The sequence below is a fragment of the Furipterus horrens genome, unplaced genomic scaffold, assembly GCF_987537825.1.
Source record: "Furipterus horrens unplaced genomic scaffold, mFurHor1.1.pri manual_scaffold_1, whole genome shotgun sequence".
NCBI classification, from domain to species: domain Eukaryota; kingdom Metazoa; phylum Chordata; class Mammalia; order Chiroptera; family Furipteridae; genus Furipterus; species Furipterus horrens.
This window is the reverse complement of record NW_028327171.1, coordinates 190,676,118-190,684,663: the sequence shown is the minus strand read 5'-3', so window position 1 is coordinate 190,684,663 and position 8,546 is coordinate 190,676,118.

Genomic DNA, 8,546 nt, shown 5'->3' with positions numbered 1-8,546 from the left:
AGAAGAAGATAATGCAGCTTTTAAGGTACTTTGCATATTTATGGCAAGCTGGTAGCTAGATAATAGTAGTGCTACCACCCAGGGCAAAAAGTGTACATGACTTTCAGTATTTAAAAGGAAGGAGAAACAGCCTTGAAAAAAGGAGCATGTTGGAGGAGCCATGAGGGAGGGTGCCGTGATAGACAAGCATGATGGAGGTGTGCCATGATGTAAGAGCATGATGGAGCATGGTGTTATAGCAGTGATGGGAGAAGATGTAGCTATGCAGTTCGTAGTCAGGATTCAGCCATGCAGCCTGGGCTAGACAATGTACCCCAGATCCTGAAGGAGAGAGCTGAAAGATAAGGGATGGGGAAATACTGAGCTTGGTTTTGGTTTATAGCCTTTTGGGGAGCAAGGGAAATGCTGGGTCTCATGGGAGAACAGGGCTTCCAGGCACCACCCCCACCCCCACCAAGATTGGAATATTGTAAATAGAGACCTGTTTTCCTCAACACTAATTGTTGGGTCATACATCAGGTGCCATGTGAATGGGCCGCGCTTTGCTTGGTAACACTTTTGGTGACCCAGATGGGACTAAGGGGACTTGTAGTCAGATTCCAGCCATGGAGGGCAGACCAACCCCTAGAGAATGGTTGTGGGGATTTCTCAGTCTCAGGGAACTGCCCTGCACCTGAGCTCAAAGCATTGGTTGCCAAGAATGCCACAATGGTGTGAAAAACAGGTTTGGGGAGGAAGAGAACCCCTAGGCTCTGTGTGCTGAACCCACATGCATGTTGGGGATCAGATACTGAGATACATGGGCATGCTGCCGTTTTGGGTAAATCACATGGGTGCCCCACCATGTTGAATGATGCTGCATGTGAGGGTGCTGCTGTCTAGGAAGTGGGCAAGGTGGTGGGCTAGGCATGCTCTTCAGGGGATGTGCTGTGTGGGCACTGCACCAGTTCGGTTCTCCATGCAACTGGATTCTGATAGCAATGGCTCTGGTCCTGCAGACCATGAACAGGTGTTAATAGGGACAGTCCTGGTTCTGAGAGCCATAAACTTGGGTCCAAGGATGGCCATCCAAACTCTGCATGCCATGGCCCAGCATCTGATGGGAATCACTCTGAGAGCCATGAACAGGTCTCTGAGTGAGAACTGCCTGGGCTTGAGGGGGCCACTGAGAAAATGGATCTGAAAGAAACATAGGCTCTAAGAGGAGGTGAGGGCCACATGTGCTTCAGGAGGCCACTAGCCAGAGGTCACTGTTTAGCCCTCCGGCCCCATACATGAGTCCCCAGAAAACTCATGAGGCCAGAATTGGGTAAGGAGCTTCAGAGGTCTGAGAGGTCACAGTTTGAGGATCAAAGTCCACAGCACAGGTCGGCAGTGGATGTCACCCCAAAGTTTGTTTGTGAGATGGAGTTATGGGTTCAAGTTTCATGTATGTGTTCCTAGACTGCCTGGATTTTTCTGTTCATTGTTTTGGGCCTGTGGTACTTCCAGTCTGACAGGGGCTATCCTGTGTTGGCTCCTAGGGGGAGCCCTGTGGATAGAATTCTGGTGGACTGGAACAGGTACAGTCATTCTCCAATGCGTGAAGAGGAATTGGGTTTTTACTGAAACATTGTTTGGCCTACATATGCTTTGGTCTATGGAAAAAGATGGTCCATGTATGGTTCCCTAGATTGCAAAACCATCATGGAGTTGGAACTATATTGCCTATGGTTTGGGAAGTGGGCCAAGACCATATAAGTCCTGGCATTCAGGTCATTGCACAATAGGGTGTTTGCAATTCCTAAGGTTCATAAAGCTGCAGAATGTCCCTACATTAAATCAAGGGACTTTTAGTGGAAAATGAACACCCATGGGAAAGGGAAAGCTGGACCTGCACTCTGGAATGAGATTAGAAATTCCTCTTCCAGAAAAGGGCTGTGAACCCCAACACAGCAACGTTTCCTTTGCTTTATTCATGTGCTTGTACATCTAGGGACTTTTAGCTGCCAGATACTGAGTTTGAGTATGGTCCTTACCAGTGTGGAAAAGAACAAGGATTGAAAGCAGGTTATGGTTAAATCTGAAAAAGTAAAGGTATTTACAAAGGTTGTGAATGTTGCAGAAGGTCTGTGAGAAGTTGTAAAGATAAATGGAAAAGTTGTGAAAGTTTTAAACCTGGAGGAAAGGAAACCTCAGCTGCTTGTTTTCTGATATTGTAGAAATGTGGCTTGAATTTTGCTGTTTGGGGTACATCAGGAATTTTCTGTCTGCTTTTTGGCCAGTGAGACCTTGGGAAGGTCTCATGTAAACCGATTGGGGAGAATGCTTTGCCATTTGGGACCTAGGAAGGCGCTAGTGGAATCCAGCTTGGGGCAAGAGAACATGTTTCTGCAAAAGACTGGGTGGTGAGAGGGCACGCCTCTGCCTGGAGATCAGTGGATGCACTGGGAGGCAAGAGGGTGTCTCCACCATTAAAGCGAGGGACCATGGAATGCTGATGAATATGACAGCTGTGTGTGAAAGGGCATGTCTCTTCCAGACCAGTGGATGTGCTGGTGGGCAAGAGTGCCTAAGTGAGACAAGATTCCAGAGCTACCGCTGGTCCCCTTTCTCCATTTGGAACTCTGTGTTTGCTTTCAATTTTACTCTGTTTCTGCTCTGGAAGGAAATTGAGGTTTCCCAGTGAGAGTTAAAATTTCACACTATATGGGAAAGAGAACAAGAGAAAGTATAAGACACGGACGTGTAATTTTAGTGAATCTAAATGGGTAAGACAGTTTGTAAAAGGTATATAAAAGGTTGTAGAAGTTTGTGAAAGGTTTTGGAAAGAAGTTGTGTGCTTTTACTGATAGAAGGTATAAGACATGGAGATGCAATTTTAGTGAATATTAGGAGGACAAGAATTTTCCTTCATGCTTTATATTTTTCTCCCAGCTGATCCCTCCAGACGTTGCCATTCTGAAGAAGTGATGACATAAGGTTTCTTTGCAAAGAAACAGTAAGACCAGTTTCTAATGGTGGTTTTGTCAACCAAGACTTTGACTGGAATGACATGCCTGAAAGAGGTATGCCCAGGCTCTGGATGTTACCAGAAAGCCCTGAGGAACTGGGATTGAACTTTTGAAGCTAGTGAAAGCCCACAAGAAAAAGCCTGGTACCTTGTTTGGTTGTGTGGTTCAAGGCAGTATTTCCAGGGAAGGAACAAAGGTTGCTTTTCTGAAAAATGGCTAGAAGGAACCTCAAGTAAGGCACAGTGGAAACCTCAAGGACTTGAGAGAAGCAGGTGCTACAGGCAAGGCCAGATGGCAGGTGGGTGGCTTAGCTTCAGGGCCCTAAAGAGCAGACGAAAGAGTCAATCCAAAGGTTCCTGTGTGAGTTCCAGCAAAGCTCTTGTGTTTATGCAAACAAACAGGCAACATTAAAACTGGACTTAATGCAGTCCCTTTAATGACAATGGGGGTGATATTAGGAGAAAAAAATTCTGATTCAAGGAAAATTACAATGCTTAGTGGTGAACATTAGACTAGAGCAGCTGTCTTCAAAGCTTGTTTTCATTTGGAAGTTGAAACTGGGTTTGTGACATCATCAAAGATGTTCAATTTATAGGCAAGAAGAACATGTCAAATTGCCACTGTTAAATTCATGCCAGCAAAGGCCTTGCAATTGGATGTCTCTGAAAAGACAGACTCAGACATTGGGCTGTGGGTTGTTGTATGAATTAACAGAAAGAAGAACACACATGTTTTCATAGATTGTAAGCCTATGATCTCATTACCAGAGTGACTGGTTGTGATATAGGCCTCACTTAAGAAGCCCATCTGCATCGCTACCTCCTGAGACTCAATGGAGTGGCTGAATTAAGTGGTTGGATTGGTGAAGTATGGAGCAGTCTGTGGGCTTCACTTCAAAACTGGTTTCCTTTTCTACCCTGATGACTTGGACTAAAAGGATCCAGAGGTCTAAAAGGGGGGAATCCTAAAGTATTTCCCCTTAGTCCAAGCTAAGTATAGAGGGCAAAAGGGCTTTGGACAGGTGTGACACACCTTGCACAACTTCCTCCGAAGAACCCATGTCTTCCTCATCTGGGACCTTGAAGAATTGGTCCTTGCCTTTGTCATTTAGTAGATAGGGTCTTAATTGTGTCTTTTAACCCTCTTGCCAAATTTGTTGCCCCCAGAATACAAGGATGCCAGCTTGTCCACCAATACCAGACCTTGGACATCAAGCATGCTGCTCCCTGGGGACAGCTAACTGATCTGGACTCCACAAGGTCCTTCCCTGCACATGAAGGCCACCCTCCCCTCCAGACCCCCACTGCTAGGAATCCCTGGACCCAAGGGTAGGTAGGATGACAGCCATGACCAGCAGGAACTAACTCCAGAAGCTCATGAGACCTTTGCCCATTGTCCTTTATGAGATTATAAAGGGTCCAAAGTCGAAAAGAGGGGAATTGAAACAGGGTACAGACCCGGACTCTATCAGCACATGCAAAGAGGACTTCACCATGATCCAGTGTAACATGGCACATACTTTCCTGGACTATTATACAGAGGCTGAAGACAACATACCCCAGATCCTGAAGGAGAGAACTGACAGATAAGGAATGGGGAACTATTTGGCTTGGCTTTGGTTTATGGCATTTTGGGGAGCAAGGGAAGTGCTGGGTCTTGTGGGAGAACAGGGCTCTGAGCAGGAGTGCTTCCCACCCCCCCAAAGTTGGAATATTGTAAATAAAGACCTGTTCTTCTCAACACTAATTGTTGGGTCATGTCGGGGTCCCACTGGGAAAGGATTGAGACTTGGAACCTCGCGCAGGCCAGGCGAAGGAAACGAAGTCTGTTAAGACCTGACCAGAAAACCAGGAAACTGGGTGCATACGTGCCTCAGTGTTATAGCCAGTGGACCCCAGTGGGAATCAGGCCATGAGAAAATGCTTTACGTCCTTTGAAGCTTGCCCTGTTCTTTTACCTCCCTGATTGCTTTTATCATACCAGCAGCAGAGGTTTTAACTTTAACTCAAAATGAACTCACGTTCCCTATTTTATGGCCATCTGAAGTCTTTGTGTCCAACACACCCTGACCTGAGGGAGAGCTCAACGGTTACTTCAATTGTTATCCCTGAACAATATCTGTTTTCTGTAATCAGCACTGTTTAACATTAATTGATGAGCTTTACATATATGCTACATACCCTTAAGCTTACTGTACTCACGCAGCTGACCAAAGAGCAGATGCGTGAATTGACCGATGAACGGGCAGGGAGTCTTTCTGAGGCTCAGTGCGGAGCTATGGTCATAGGGCGGCCGACAGAATGAACGAGGGATGTTGAGCACGACGGGAAGGGAGCGAGGGCTGGTCGTGCCAAAGTGGAGGAGGACACGTGCAGGACAGGTGGCGAGGAAGGGAACACCGGAGATCGGGTCGACGGATCGGAACACAGGGGAGGAACGGGCGGTCCACCGGTGCAGGAAGAGGAAACGGGAAGTGAGGAATATGGGGGGGGGGGGCTTGGGGAACTCTGGGACAGCTGTGAGCGGGCAAACATTGGAATCACGGGGTTGCCGGGGGGAGGGGGAGGAGGGGAGGAGGAGGAGGGGGAGGACTAGAAATTGAAAAATTATGTGAAAGGGAAGATTGGTGAAGCGGAATTTCCCTGGGGAATTGGCTTGGGAGGGAGGTGGACTTGCAGGTCCAGGAGGCACGGAGACATCCGGGAGGGCCAGACCCAGGCAGAGCCACCCCAGGGCACATTGTCATCGAAATGCCAAATGTTGAAGATGGGGGGAGAGTCTTTTGAAAGCGGCCGGAGAGAGGAGAACCCCGGACTAAGGGGTCCCAGTTGGACTCTCAGCTGATTTATCGGGGGAAGCCCTGCAGGCAGGAGGGGACTGGCAGGGAATGTTCAAAGTCATGAGGATGGGGAACCGACAGCTGCGGATGCTCTGTCCAGCGAGGCCGTCCGTGCGGAGTGGAGGGGCAGAGAGAGCGCTTCCAGGACGGAGGAGGACCGAAGGATGAGGTCATGGGGTCCAGGCCGCCGTTCCGTGAGATGTTGCAGGGTCTGGTCGAGGAGAGGGAGGATCGGAACTGCGAACGTTCAGATGGGAACCGTGCTGCAACAGCCCACGGCAGAGGCCGGGGAATCGAGGCAAAGGCGAATTAGGCAGGCAGCGAGAGTGCAGGAAGAGTGATGGGTATGGGGAATGTGTTGGGGGGAGGTCGGCGGAGGGGGGGTGGGGGAGATGATGCAGGAATTGGGAGGCCTGGTGGGAGGGAATGGAGTGGACGGGGAGAGGTCGAGAAGAACTATGTGCACAACCAATGGGCATGGACTGAAAGGGGGGTGTGTGACTGCTGGGTGGAGGGGAGCAGAGGGAAAGGAAATTGTGACAAATGTAACAACACAATCAATAAAACATATTGGGAAAAAAAAAAAAAGGAAAAAAAACAGTCAACCAGTGCAGAGCGAGGAAACAAGCATTGAAAAACAAAACAGGGCAAAACAAACAGACAAAAACAATGACAGAACAGAACGAGGAGAGGCTTGGGAACCTCTTGGACAACTTTAAACGCACCAACATCAGGAATCATGGGGGTGCGGGAAGGAGAGGAGGAAGAGAGAGGAACTGAAAACTTAAATGAAAAAAGATAATGAAGGAAAACTTCTCAAATTTGGTGAAGGAAATGGACATGCAAGTCCAGGAAACACAGAGAGTCCCAAACAAGCTGGACCCAGGGGGGACCACACCGAGACACAGCCTCGTTGGAATGCCAGGGGTTCGGCCTAAAGAGAGAATCTTGAAAGCGGCGAGAGAGGAGAGTTGACCTACACGGGGGCTCCTGGAGGACTCTCGGCTGACTTCTCGGAGGAAACTCTGGAGGCAGGAAGGGACTGGCAGGAAGCATTCAATGCGATGAGGAGGCGGGGAGCTACGACCGAGATTACTCTATCCAGCAAAGCTACCATTTGGAATGGAAGGGCAGATGAAGTGCTTCCCAGACAAGGTGGAGTCGGGGAGGTTCATCATCCCCAAGCCATTACTCTGGGAAGTGTCGAAGAAGGAGAGGGTCAGAACTATGAACATTGGGATGACGGTGAACTCACAACTATCAACGGCAGAGTCTAAGAGACAGGAACAGAGTCCAACGAGGCAAAAGGCCAGAGCAGGACCAGAGTCACAGCTGTGGGGGTCGTTTTCGGGGTGGTCAGCTGGGAGGGGGAAGGGGGAGAAGTGGGGAAACGGTGCAGGGACCAGGAGGCAGAATTGGTTGGTGCAGGGTAGGCAGGGGGAGGTGAAGGGTAGCTTGGGGAAGGATGAAGCCCAGGAACTTGTGGGCAAGACCCGTGGACGTGAGCTGGGGGGAGTGGGATTGCTGGATGGAGGGAGGGGTCCTGGACGGAGGGGAGCAGAGGGAAGGGATGGAATAAAATTGGGGCTACCGTAACAACATGGTCAATGAAATAGACTGGGAGGAAAGAAAAAAAAAAAGAAAAGAAAGGAAGCCTTTCCATTGGGAGGCCTGTGGGGGAGGCTTCTGGCCAGTGTAGATCCATGGCCCTTCCTATGTATCCCCTTGCCCAGGATTTCTTCTCGGATGTGTCGTCGGGCTTCAGGTTGGTGTTGTCCATGGATGGGAGTGTCGCTGACTCTGCGACTGGCCTCCGAGCTGCCTTTTGGTCTGACCTGCCGTTCCCTTTGGTAGCAGGAGACCTATTCTTCTGGCGACCTCTGTAGTGGATCACTGCTGCCTGTTTAGGAAGTCTAACTGCTTTTAACAGATTTATGATTTCCTGTCTGTGCTTCACGGGGGACTTCCTTGTAATAAGGAGCTCCCTGAAACCTCGGGATGGCTGCTGATCTGGCCAAGAGGTCTCGTTCTAGCAACGGTATGGGACATTGTGGAATACTTGGGAAAGTATGCTTAAAAATTTGGCATTCAGATAGACAGGGGATGGGGCATGTAAAAACAGGTCCTGGACTTTCCTTCAATCCCCCATGATATTGCAGGAGCTGGAGGAGAGAGGACTGACCTGGGGGTCGAGGATGGAGTGAGTGGCCAAGAGGATTAACTCTCTTGCGTGACACGTGTACCCTGGCTGGTTTGGCTCAGTGGATTGAGTGTCGGCCTGCGAGCTAAGTGTCGTTGGTTCGATCTTCCAGTCAGGGCACATCAGAGAAGGAAAACTCTGACTCCAAAAAACCTCTGCTGCCTTGCGGCATACCTCTTCAGGGGAAAGGCTAAGGGAGTAAACCCCGACAGAAAATCCGGAGCCGGAGTCCCTAAGGCGGTTCGACGTTGTAGTCAACACCGGCAACTCCTGCGGCGCACCTGAAGCCAAGCTGTATTGACTCCGTCTTTCCCTTGGACCCTTCAGCTGCGAAGAAAGGGGGGTCTGCTGCATGGGCAACAGCAGACCCTCCATATCACCCTGCCCAGGCTCTGTGGCTTCAGCTTCACTGGAGAGGACACTCCAGCGTCATCGCAAGATGTCGATTCAACACGGGAGGAGACAGATGCCGTGTCGCTCCCGAGTTGGACTGCACGGCCATTCTCCGTGGTGC